At 42.3% G+C, this 13243-nt stretch overlaps 1 protein-coding gene across 4 annotated transcripts in view; it reads right to left on the reverse strand.

Annotated features, from left to right (window-relative positions):
• MAP4K4 (mitogen-activated protein kinase kinase kinase kinase 4) overlaps positions 1–13120 on the reverse strand; it is a 197958-nt gene extending 184838 nt beyond the window's left edge. For all 4 annotated transcript variants that reach the window (XM_011969587.1, XM_011969586.1, XM_011969588.1 and 1 more), the window contains exon 1: positions 13040–13120. The gene's annotated coding sequence lies outside the window, so the exon portion shown is untranslated. The remainder of the gene's footprint in view (positions 1–13039) is intronic.
• Between the last annotated feature and the right edge of the window lie 123 nt (positions 13121–13243).

Genomic DNA, 13243 nt, shown 5'->3' on the forward strand with positions numbered 1-13243 from the left:
GTCTTACCTAATAGGATTAGAAAAAGAAAATTCTCTTTTGTCCATATTATCAAAGAGCAAAGCCAGGCCCAATGGCTCACGCCTATATTCCCAACACTTTGGGAGGCTGAGGCAGATGGACCACTTGAGGTCAGGATGTGGAGACCAGCCTGGTCAACACGGTGAAAACCCATCTCTACTAAAATTACAAAACTTAGCCAGGCATGGTGCTGCATGCCTGTAATCCCAGCTACATGAGAGGCTGAGGCAGGAGAATCGTCTGAACCCTGGAGGCAGAGGTTGCAGTGAGCCAAGGTGGCGCCACTGCACTCCAGCCTGAGCGACAGAGTGAGACTCCGTCTCCAAAAAAAAAGCAAAAAAACTTTATCTTTTAATTATTTTGTTATATAACCGGAACTACAGAAACTTATTAAAAACTATGTGAATATCACAAACCTGTACACCATTGTTCCCATTTTACAGAGGTCCCTTTCAGCCCTAACATCGTGGGGACCAGCAGCTAAACAAAGCAGTCTCCCTGTGTGTAATGAAGGGCAGAATGTGGCCTACTTCAGGCCAGCCATTTACCAGATATTATTCCAGATACTGCTCATAAGACAATCTGAGGCCTGACGAAGGCCCCTCCTTCACCCACATGAGAATGTTCAGGATGCTAACTCCTAACTGATACAGGAGACTCAAAAGCAAGGAACACCAAACAGTGCAGATGTAGGAGGCAAGGCTTCCTGAGAGACAGCTGGCTCAAGGCAAACTGAATGGAGGCAGTCAATTACCATAATCAATGGAACACACCCCTCCTATCTTTATTCAAAGTAGTACTAACCAAGATGATGAATCATCAGCTCAGTGGCTTGTTTTAACTCCTAGCAGACTGTTCACTGCTCCACATACATCTATGCCTCATCTAGCGCATCTGAATTGAAATCATAAAGCTTCACTGTGCATACCACCATATCTGTTTTATCAGCTCTGACTTAGCTATCATGTCACACATTCCCATAGGCCCCTGCTGTTCCCCATCTGCAATATCATCCTCTTTAACTGTGTGTTCATTTTCTGCCTTACACATTAGGCTATACGCTACACAAGGGCATGAGCTGACTGCCTTTCTTGTCCATTGTCACCAGTGAGCAAGCCTCGCATGGTGCCTGGCACACACTATAAACACATTAAGTACTAGATAAATAAATAAAGGAAATCTTGACTAGCAGAGTAGGCTCAAAATATCTGTAGACAATGAAACAAGAAACAGAAACCAAGCCTTGAAATCACTGAAGAGTAAAGAGCTGAACACCTGTCAGATTTTTCTGGGAATCAAGGTGGGGAACAAGAACATATGAGAAAACGTGTACATATAGAGAACTAAGATGCTCTGATATGCCAACTTCAAACTGGAATGGCCCTAGAATGTGAGTCCATGCCCTAGCACGTGAATGAACACACCCAACGAATTTTGTCACTTAAATGTACACACTCAACCTTAGACAATATTCAGTGTCTAACCCGGGATCTCCAACAAATTATTAAGTACCTTGATGCACAGCCCTAACTCAGATAATAGTCAGTCTTTGACATACCTCTCAAAATTGAATAGTCATAAAACTACACACTGATTACATAAAGAGTCTCAGAAAAACTCATGGGGGGAAGGGCTTTGGTAGTCAACAGCATTCTGTCACTGTCATAGCAGCTAAGAATGAAAGCTCTCCAGTATAAGAATTTTCAAAAACTAAACTATTATTTAATTTAATTTTATGTAATCTGAATGTAGTAAGACCCTAACAAAAGGTATCACAAAAAAACTTAAGAATAAAATATAAGAAAAATACTCTGAAAAACACACTTGAAACAAATGAGCAAACTTATTCCCCCAAAACACTTTTTGCTTTGTTTTTTTAAAATCCAGGCAAGTCAATAGCTTCTGCTTGAAATAAAGGAAAACTGCAGTCTAGCATCACATGGTAAACAGCTGGCTATTATACAAGGGAATTCCCCCCAAAAATAGAAGGAAAAACTCGTTTGGCCTCGTTCCTAATACCAGTGACCCTGCTGATAGTGAACAGTTTGTCTTCATAGTGATAACAAAGAAACTGTATTCACATTTTTTAAAATGACTTAAGGCGAGGCGCAGTGGCTCACGCCTGTAATCCCAGCACTTTGGGAGGCCGAGATGGGCGGATCACCTGCGGTAAGGAGTTCGAGACTAGCCCTGCCAACATGGCGAAACCCCATCTCTACTAAAAATGCAAAAATTAGCTGGGCGTGGTGTCTCACACCTGTAATCTCAGCTACTTGGGAGGCTGAAGCAGGAGAATCACTTGAACCCAGGAGGTGGAAGCTGCAATGAGCCGAGACTGTGCCACTGCACTCCAGCCTGGGTGACAGGGTGAGGCTCCATCTCAAAAAATAAATAAATAAACTCACAGTAATGACAAATAATAAGAGTGGGGAAGATAAAGGATTCAGGGATGCAAAACTTCCAACTGCTTTTCTCTCATCCAGACAGTTACCCAGGGTCATCAGAACCAAGTGTTTGGTTACACTAAAGAGAAATAAGAAAACCCAAAAAGATAAATTCCCCCTCCTTTCTGTGGATGACTTAAGGTGCAGTTCCATCAACATCATGCCTATCAACTGGTGAACAGGTAACAAATGTGGTACAACCATAGCCTAAAATTCAGCAATAAAAAGGAACAAAGAACCACACGGCTACATGGTCGAACCTCAAAAACATTAAACACAGAAGACCACACATTGTAGGATTCCATTTATATGAAATATTCCAAAAAGGCAAATTAATACTGACAGATTAGTGGTTGCCTGGGGCTCTGGGTTGGAATGGGGATTAACTGTAAATCAGTAGGAGGAATCTTATTGGCATGATCAAAGGGTTCCAATATTGATTTGTGGTGATGGTTGTGCCACTCAGTAAATTTACTAAATATCACTGAAATGTAAGCTTGAATTGGGTTAATTTCATAGTACAGAATATATACCTCAATAAAGCTGCTTTAAAAAAAAATACTGCTGAACACACTCCTCTATCTCTCAAAGATTTGTTCAAAGCAGCAGCCAGCACGGTAATTAATACATCTCATGGCACTGTTTGGCATCTTGCCTCACTTTCCTTCTTCCTCATCCTCATCTCCCTCGGCTTGCACCTCCCAAATTAAGTATCTCTGACAGAGGTCATACAGTAAGGTCACAGAGGTTATGCGCTGCTTACCCTTGTTTTCATTTTTTATTTTTTGTCATTGTTATTGTTTTGCTGGTATTGTTATTGTTCTGGAAGAAAAGAAACAAACACCTGAGCCAAACCCTAAGTCCAAAATCAAAGACACAACTTTTGGTCAAACATGGTGGACTGGTCACATGAGTTATTAAGAATTAATTCCCATAAAAATGATTTTAAAGTAAACAAAAGAATAAAGAGATAAAGGGGAAGACAGGTAGTAGAGATCATTTCTGTCAGATTTTGACAGTTAAAAAGTGGATGGTGAGAGGCCGAGGTAGGCAGACCACCTGAGTCCAGTAACCTGGGCAAGATGCTCAAATACCAGCTCTACTAAACATTTAAAAAATTCGCTGGACATGGTGGTGCACACCTGTAGTCCCAGCTATTCAAGAGGCTGATGTGGGAAGTTCACTTGAGCCCAGGAGATCGAGGCTGCGGTGAGCTGTGATCACACCACTGTACTCCAAAAGACACAGACAGACAGACAGGCAGACCAGGGGCAGTCGCTCATGCCTGTAATCCCAGCACTATGGGATGCCCAGGCAGGGGGATCACCTGAGGTCAGGAATTCGAGAACATCCTGGCCAACAAAGTCAAACCCCGTTTCTACTAAATGTACAAATATTAGCCGAACATGGTGGTCCGCACCTGCAGTCCCAGCTACTTGGGAGGCTGAGGCAGGAGAATCGCTTGAACCCACAAGGCAGAGGCTGCGGTAAGCCAAGAGGGCGCCACTGCACTCCAGCCTAGGCAACAGTGAGACTCTGTCTCAAAAAAAAAAAAAAAACCACACACACACACAAAAAAAAGACAGATAAAATAAAAAGTGGATGGAGGAGTAACTCACCAAGAAGTAAAAATTACAACCTAAGTGCCTACTAAGGATACCAAAAAGAAGTGAGACAGTTGGACCTACAAAACCCTGAGAAGGTCATCATTTGGAATAAATCAATACCAAGTGAGGTGCAAGGCCAAAATCAGAACTGATCAAAGTTTGCATATTTAGTGGCTGAAAGCCCCAGGTCCCCTTTCTCTGCCTTACACAGTCTGGTAACTGTCTCACATCACTCCATACCCACAGGAAACCAGAGATTTAGTCCCTAAAGAAATCGAAAGCAGTTATGTTCCACACAAGAGCAGATGAGGCAGTGACAAGAAAAAGGGATTTTCAGTCATACAAGGACTTAAAACCTTAATACCCATACACCCTTTCTTTTAAAACTACTAGAGGATGTGCTTCAGGAAAATAAGATAGTAAACCAAAAAGGAAGACTGCAGTACCCAGGACACAGACGTTCCAGGACAATAGCTACATGCCAGGCCCAGGGGCAACCATACCTGCGCAGCTACGAGGAAAACTCCAGGGAGAAAAAATTGAAATCAACAAGGTTATCTGCAACAATAAATTATCTGATGTGTGGTGTTAAATTAAGCATTTGGAAAATGTGATAAAGACTAAACTTTGCTAGGCATTTGTTATACCTTTTAGGGTATCTGAGGGGGAAGGCGATGATAGGTACAAAGAAAACTAAGCCAAGGAAAAACTAAAAGCGATGTGGGGGCAGGGGTGTTGTTTAAAAAGGAAATGTAATCATATGAGACTGTTTAGCTCACATATAAATGGTATTTACATAGTCATGATAAAAGAAACAACTATCACTTTAGCCCAAAATTACGGCACGCCCACTTAAGGGAGGCGGCAAATATAGGAGTTAAATATTCAACTACTATTGAACTAAGTAGTTCAATAAGTACAACTACTGCTAGAGGAAGTCAATAAATGTATAAAACTGATAAAAGAAGAAATAGCCATATAAGTACATAATGTAGAAATACAGCAATAAATTTCAGATGTAGCAGCTAAAAGCACTGAAAACAGATGCTTCTGGCGAACAGGATGACTCCGACTTTAGGTATAAGCACTTTACTATCATGTGATTAATAACTACGGATTCATAACTGGTAAGTTAAGGCCCTATTTATCACATAAAGAATTTTTTAAAGTTATAATGTAAAAGCGGTGTTTTTCTTTCATTTATTCAAATTTAATAGGATAACTTGTTCATATTTAGCCATATCTGAGACAGTTCCAAAGCACAGGGGCCAAAGACATTTTGGCACTTAAGCACAAAGCTGTAAGCAGCACCTGCTCTAGCTCCCCAATGTTCAAAGGGTTGGAAAACCACCTGCTGGGCACAAACAACAGTCCTCAATTCTCCAGCTCACTAACACACCAACCACCCAGAGCTCACTAACAGCCCTGCTACAAATTCAATCCTGCCAGTTCAGTGTTCCTCAAAGTTTGGTCTGCTGACCACGGCAAGTTCATTTCTGAAATTAAAAGTATATACAAACTTTCGTATCACCTGAGTTTCTTATGCTTTTTAAAAAAAAAAACAAAAACTTTTACAGCAATTTGACAGAGTAAAAATGTCTTTTGATTCTACAAGTTAAAAAAGTAGACTGACATTCTATATGTCTAACTTTTCATTTCACTTTTCTAGTCATTTGTTTTTACTGTAAAGCACAGAGAAGCCCTGCTGAGGTTGAGCCACTTAAAATGAACACATTGCAGTATGTGCCGTCTCCACGTGTTGGAGCATTCATTGTGTCTGAACACAAGTGTGCAGGGTTGGGGACCCAGGGAGATGCAGACAACACAGAATGTATGACTGACATTCCACATCTGGCATTTTGTGTCCATCCCCCTGTATTTCTTGAGTTCCATAAGGGTAGATGTATCTCATCTGCTTCATTTACCACTGTGTATCTAACTCTCAGAACAGGGCCCAGCACACATCCACAGTATCTGCATGAAACCACCCTTATATGGTTAATCGTTTTTCACTTTTGTCTCCCCAGTTTATAGTTATACCTAATGCTATCTAGACATCAAAGTTTCTCAGAGTCCAGTTTTTAAAACTTGGGATGTTCTAAAACTTAGCATTGTCATCTTTCCTTAGAGATTCTTACAGAAAAAAACTACCTCCCAATGAATCACTTTATTAATTACTCAACCCAAGAGGCAGCTTCTCTTCTGAGTAATACTCACCAACTCTTATTACTGAACGAGCTCCATAACAAAAGAACAAATTCTGTTTGGTGAGCAGTGATATAACATTATAAAACTAAGAACCATTGCTGCCACAATGGTCACTAGTAATAAATATAAGATTACCTTGGCCTTCTCCATTTTCTTCCTAGTCATCTTTCCGTGTGTCTAAAAACTTCATCCTGGCCAGGCGCGGTGGCTCAAGCCTGTAATCCCAGCACTTTGGGAGGCCGAGATGGGCGGATCACGAGGTCAGGAGATCGAGACCATCCTGGCTAAGACGGTGAAACCCCGTCTCTACTAAAAATACAAAAAACTAGACGGGCGAGGTGACGGGCACCTGGAGGCTGAGGCAGGAGAATGGCGTAAACCCGGGAGGCAGAGCTTGCAGTGAGCTGAGATCCGGCCACTGCACTCCAGCCCGCGCGACAGAGCAAGACCCCGTCTCAAAAAAAAAAAAAAACAAAACTTTATCCTGACTCAAGTTCGAGACCAGCCTGGCCAATATGGTGAAACCCCATCTCTACTAAAAATACAAAAATTAGCCAGGCGTGGTGGTGGCACGCACCTGGAGTCCCAGCTACTCAGGAGAATCGCTTCAACCTGGGAGGGGGAGGTTGCAGTGGGCTGAGATCGCACCACTGCACTCCAGTCTGGGCGACAGAGCCAGACACTGTCTCAAAAAAAAAAAAAAAAAAAAATTGTGTGTGTGTGTGTGCACGTGTGTGTGTGTGTGTGTATGTATGTATGTGTGTGTGTGTGTATATATATATATAAAAAATATTGGTTAAGGAAAAAGGCAAAATACTTGTTTGCAGCTAGGCAAATGACTGTACACTTATCACCAAGTTTCAAGCAGTAAGGAGTTAAAAACCCATCAGCAGCAGGGTTTTGTTTGGTGGTTGGATTTTCTGTAGAGCTTTTGATATTTCTGAGTTAGTGAAACAGTTTTTGAAAGTTTGGGATTGAAACTCGAAGAGAGCCACACAGGGCTTGCTCAACAGGGCTGGCTTCCTCCCACCTTGCCCAAGTCCAGAATCTTCCAGCATGAAGGAAATCTGTGTTTCAGAACAAGCCTGAACATGTCTCTCAGTGGCAGATCAGCTGACACAACCTCCTCCTAATGAAAACATCTAGTTCTACAAAATTCATTTTGCCCCATTGGGTGACCTTACCTCCAATTAAGAACCAGGCTTGCTACACTTAAAAGATAATACTTAGAGAATCCCTCACAAAAGTTTAAGTACTTGCTCCAAAATGTTAATTTTTTTTTTTTTTTTTTTTTTAAGAGGAGACTGGCTCTGTCTCCGAGGCTGGAGTGCAGTGGCGCGATCTCGGCTCACTTCAACCTCCACCTCTTGGGGAAATTCAAGCGATTCTTCTGCCTCAGCCTCTGGAGTAGCTGGGACTAGAGGCACGCACTACCACGCCCGGCTAATTTTTGTATTTTTAGTAGAGATGGGGTTTCACCATATTGGCAGGCTGGTCTTGAACTCCTGACTTTATAATCCACCCACCTCGGCTTCCCAAAATGCTGCGATTACAGGTGTGAGCCACTGCGCCTGGCCCCTAATGATTTTTATAAGCCAGACAATCTATATGGTTCTTTACCACTGAGCAATCAAAAGCAATTTTAGCACTTTAACTCCCCACCCCCTTTTTTTTTTTTTTTTTTTTTTTTCTTGAGAGAGTCTCATTCTGTTGCCCAGGCTGGATTGCAATGCCATGATCTCAATTCACTGCAACCTCCACCTCCTAGGTTCAAGTGATTCTCCTGCCTCAGTCTCCCAAGTAGCTGGGATTACAGGCATACACCACCACACCCAGCTAATTTTTTTATTTTTTTAGTAGAGATGGGGTTTTGCCATGTTGGCTAGGTTGGTCTCCAACTCCTGACCTCAGGTGATCCACCCACCTCGGCCTCCCAAAGTGCTGGGAATCCCAAGTCTCCTCCTAATACCGTGGGCAAACAGTGTACCCACTTAAAGGGACATACCAAAGCCTGCAGAGAACGAGTGAATTCAACAAGTGAAATCTAGCAAAGAGTAATGCCCAAGTATCCACCCCAACTGCTCCTCCTCTCTACCACCACAGCCACTATCCTGCCTCGGCCTTCACCTCCTGTCACTGGACCACTGCCCAAGGCCAACCATCTTACCAGCTCCTTTCCAACACACATCTGGATCAAGTCGCCTACTCTCAGGGATCCCCAATTCCAACAAAATCTTTCAGTGGCTCCTCAACCCTTAAAGATGTCTCCCCTCAAGTCCAAATAATATCTCCTTGAAATTCCCACTACTCCCTAACCTTTCTAGCATTCCCAAAGGTCACTCTTAGCCTTACTGCCACACACAAACACCCCTCCCCTCCCTTTCTTCAACAGATGAGGGGTCTACCATTAGCACAGTGTCAAATGGGTGTGGAATGAGCAAACTCTTAGCATTAGCTCCCTTTACCATCAAGGTCTTTGGGCCTAGGGTACCCTCGTCCTCAACCTCCAAGGTCCGCATTATACCCTTCCTCCAAAGACAAGGTCAGAAAGGGTCAGACCATAAAGTCTATGGTCCCTCCTTTGAGTGAACCTTGATTTCAGACATTTCACCTGCTGGATTCTAAACTCCCTGACTTCCACGTTATGGTTACTGGATTTCCCCTCTGTCAGTCCTTCTAAGACTCAGAATTGTCCTCAGACTGGCCATCTTCTTTTTCTTTTTTTTTTTCTTGAGACGGAGTTTCACTCTTGTTGCCTAGGCTGGAGTGCAATGGCAAAATCTCAGCTCACTGCAACCTCTGCCTCCCAGGTTCAAGTGATTCTCCTGTCTCAGCCTCCTGAGTAGCTGGGATTACAGGCACCCGACACTACACCCAGCTAATTTTTCAGTATTTTTAGTAGAGACGGGGTTTCACCATGTTGGCCAGGCTGGTCTCGAACTCCTGACCTCAGGTGATCCACCCACCTGGGCCTCTCAAAGTGCTGGGATTACAAGCGTGAACCACTGCGCCCGGCTGGCAGTCTTTTATTCAAGACATTTGGAACACCAGCCATCATACGCTCACAAAATGCAAAATAACAGTAGTTACTCCAAGAAAAACACAAAAATGGTCAAATAAATATTTAAAATAACAATAAGGCCGGGTGCAGTGGCTCATGCCTGTATACAATCCCAGCATTTTGGGAGGCCGAGGCACGCAGATCACTTGAGGCCAGGAGTTCAAAACCAGCCCAGCCAACATGGTGAAACCCCGTCTCTATATACAAAAATTAGCCAGGCGTGATGGCACGCACCTGTAATCCCAGCTACTTAGGAGGCTGAGGCAGCAGAATCACTTGAACCCGGGAGGCGGAGGTTACAGTGAGTGGAGATGGTGCCACTGCACTCCATGCTGGGCAACAGAGCAAACCTCTGTCTCAAAACAAAATAACAATAAAATCCAAAATAACATGGAAACAAACTTGATTTACTTCTGGTTTTAATTTTTCACACTATCATTGTCCTCACTGATCGTACCAGACACTTCTTTTATAAATACATGGTATTCTGAATGTAAACTTGTGAAGAGAAAATTTATAATCTTAAGTTTATGAGTATCCTTCTCTCGAAAACCTAAGGGTGAAAATAATTTCTCTAAACAGAATATACCCTGTTTTTCACCTCCCTCTTTTAAGATGAAGTTATGTACTGTTCAACTATACCAGACCATTTACCACTGTTGTCAGAGATACAGAAAATTAGAAGTTATCCCCAAAAAACTGGATCAAGTCCCCCACTCTCAGGGATCCCCAATTCCAACAAAATCTTTCAGTGGCTCCTCACTGCTTAAAAAGGATGTCTCTCCTGAAGTCCAAGTAACATCTCCTTGAAATTCCCACTACTCCCTAACCTTTCTACCATTCCCAAAGGTCACTCTCAGCCCCTACTGCCACACACAAACCCCTCCCCTCCCTTTCTTCAATAAATGAGGGGTCTACCATTAGCACAGTTTTGCAGGGGAGTCATTCGCCCCAAAAAAAGCTATTTCATACGACATATCAAATCTCGGAAAACTCTCTTTTCCACTCATTCACTTCATGTATATATAGCTGCCTCAAAATAAGCAACCTCGGCGCTAATGAAAAATAGAAAATGACACTAAAATAAATTAGGACCACAAGTTGTTCAGCTTACAGATTTTTTTACCTAAAATTATGTTTAAAAATAAAGACCTTTTTATAAATAACAATTCAGCAACAAAAAATTTTTCAAATTCATCCTAAAGGATGTTTAGCAGCAATAAACAAACTCTAGAGTGTTAATAATCTAATCCCAAAGCTACCACAAGCAAATCATACCAACAAAAATCCAAAATGAACTCCTATGCATAATGGTAAATGGTTCTAGAAATTAAATACTTAAAAAGAGGAAAAAAGAGATGCTCTGCTATTTTTACCACCTCTAAGACTGAAGTTCCCAGTACCTGCTTGTAAACATTAAAGAACTTCTTGTTATAGTAAAAAAAAAAAACATGTAGAGTAAAAAAAGTTTCCTGATGTATGAGACAATCAGGAAAATGTTAACATAAATGTAAGACATTTTTCCAAGTGTGATAACAACAATGTGATTTTGTAAAAAAGAAATATTCTCAAGTATTTATGACTGAAATGGCATTTGGGGTTTACATTAAGATAAAGGAGAAGAAGAATACAGATGAGACAAGATTAGTCATGTGCTGATAAACCGAGCTCTCTAGTCTTTATGTTTCAAGTTTTCCATAATATAAAAATGTAACTGCTTATGAGCAAAATCTCAGGCACTATTTTGTTCTGGACTGTAGGCAACTTTTGCATGGATTTTATTCCTTAGGTTTGCATAATTAGAGAAATTCTCAACTGCACAGACTTTGTAGTCAGAGAGCTGTGTCATGCCAGTATCCCAAATACTTGTCAAACATAGCGCTCAGCAAACCTAGTTCAAAAGCTTGGGAGGGTTGGGGGGAATGGAACTAAAAAGGCAATGAGGGGAAGTAACAATGAACTTGACTAAACTCTTACCATAAACAGCTCCCACCTCTTAAAACCAATAAAGACAAACTGGGGTTTCATTCTTTCCTTTTTCTTGAGGTTTAAAGACCATATTACCTTCTGGCTTACTTCTCTGCCCTTAACATCCATGCTGACCAAATAAGACAAACAATCCAACTACTGTGTAACCAGGTCAAAAACAAGCTCTGGCTAATTCACTTGGAAGACTACAATCACCACTTAGATTTGGCGAGAAAAAACTGGGTTAGAAAAAAACTGACTGATGCTTAAACAAACCACAGACCCGGGAGAGTATCCTTTAGCCAGTTACCAATCACTCAGTGAGTTGCAACACAATCTTCTCCAAAATTTTCCAAAGCCTTCCAAATTCAGTTGAGCCCGGCAAGCTGAGTTAACAGGGCTCTCTTTCAAATTCAAAAATCTGGCCCCGGCCCCAAGAGTTAACCAACAAAACACAAGCTAATACACTTGAGATCACCTAAGAATACTGACCCAAGTTCGGACCACAGTCCAGTAAGTACACTGCCCAGGCTAGAAGTTTGGGCTGAGGAGAGGCGTTCAAGTGATAGATAAACTCTACTCACAAAGCAGAAAAGAGACAGACAATAAGATCCACACTTAATTTAGCCTAAGAAAACGTCTACAGTCAGCTTCCAACTCCCCCCCCCAACTCCACCCATTTTTAATGAGACAATGACAATTCTTCATGGTGAACCACAAAGCCCTGCTTCCCTAACCTTGTACCGACTCTAACAGAACACTCCCCCAGTGCAGATTAAACTTTTAGAAAACGTTCAGTAATGAGAAACAAATCAGGACAGGAAGAATTTAACATTCCGTTCTGAATTTTCAAGGCCTGTGCCTCCATTCCCTACAGCTCTTTCATAATCTCTAGACTGTACAATGGATAAAATGAACACTGTTAGTCACATCAGGTGTCAGCTACTCAGCGCAGACTCAGTCTCCAGATTTGCTAGTTTCATTTATCGTTGGGGTGGAGGGTGGGTGTTAAAATTTTCAAAAAAGATAAAGACCTGGGTGGGTGTGAAACCAGGGCATCCTCTATATTCTCTTCGCTCTCCGTCATTTCTGTTTCAATTACACAGCTGTCAAACAGGTTATTCCTGGAATTCAGATTTTATAATCCCCACACTGTAATTCTTCCTGCTCCTGTTGCCCAAACACACACTCCTCCCTGCTTCCCCAAAATACGTATCCATCAATAGAAAGGATGACAACCACAGTTATAAAGTATTCCCAGGTAACGCCAAACTCCCCACCTTGAGCAACTGGCAAGCACTGAGTGGAGGCTGAAACATGATGACAATTTTCACGATGGCCAAAGCAGTGGTTTAGGATCGTCAGAGACAAGACCCGCCTCCACTGTATTTTAATTTACACACAAACTCAGGAGGCCACATTTGGGGGGAAAAAAAGAGAAAATTCAGGTTGTCTTATTTTTTAAAAATGCTTTTCCATTTTTTTGAAGTAAAGTGCATGCCTAAGAGTGTAGCTTATTTCCTTATCTCAAAGCCAGGAAATGAGGTCTTTTAAGGCCAGTCTGAATATAAACTCGGTGTGCAAAAACAGAGGGACTGCAAGGCGAAACCCCTCTCCCAACTTTGGCCAAGCGGCGTGGCCTCCAGTCAGCAGCCTGTTTATCACCCTCTCCTCGTCCCCCAACAAGAAGTTTCCACATGCCACGGGAAACAAAGAAGGCGCCCACACCAACCTTATAGACTTGTCCATAGGTGCCATTTCCAACCACTTCCACCAGCTCAAAAATCCCAGCAGGATCCTGGAGAGGAAGGAGGGGAGGGGTTATCATTTAAAAGAAGCCAAAAAATGAATAAATCAAGCAGGGCAGTTGGAGAGAAAGGGCGGTGACAAAAGAGGTGGGTTTCGCCCCGCGCGGTCCCCCGGCGCCCGGGGGTCG

This window comes from Mandrillus leucophaeus, unplaced genomic scaffold, assembly GCF_000951045.1.
Source record: "Mandrillus leucophaeus isolate KB7577 unplaced genomic scaffold, Mleu.le_1.0 Scaffold9, whole genome shotgun sequence".
NCBI lineage: Eukaryota > Metazoa > Chordata > Mammalia > Primates > Cercopithecidae > Mandrillus > Mandrillus leucophaeus.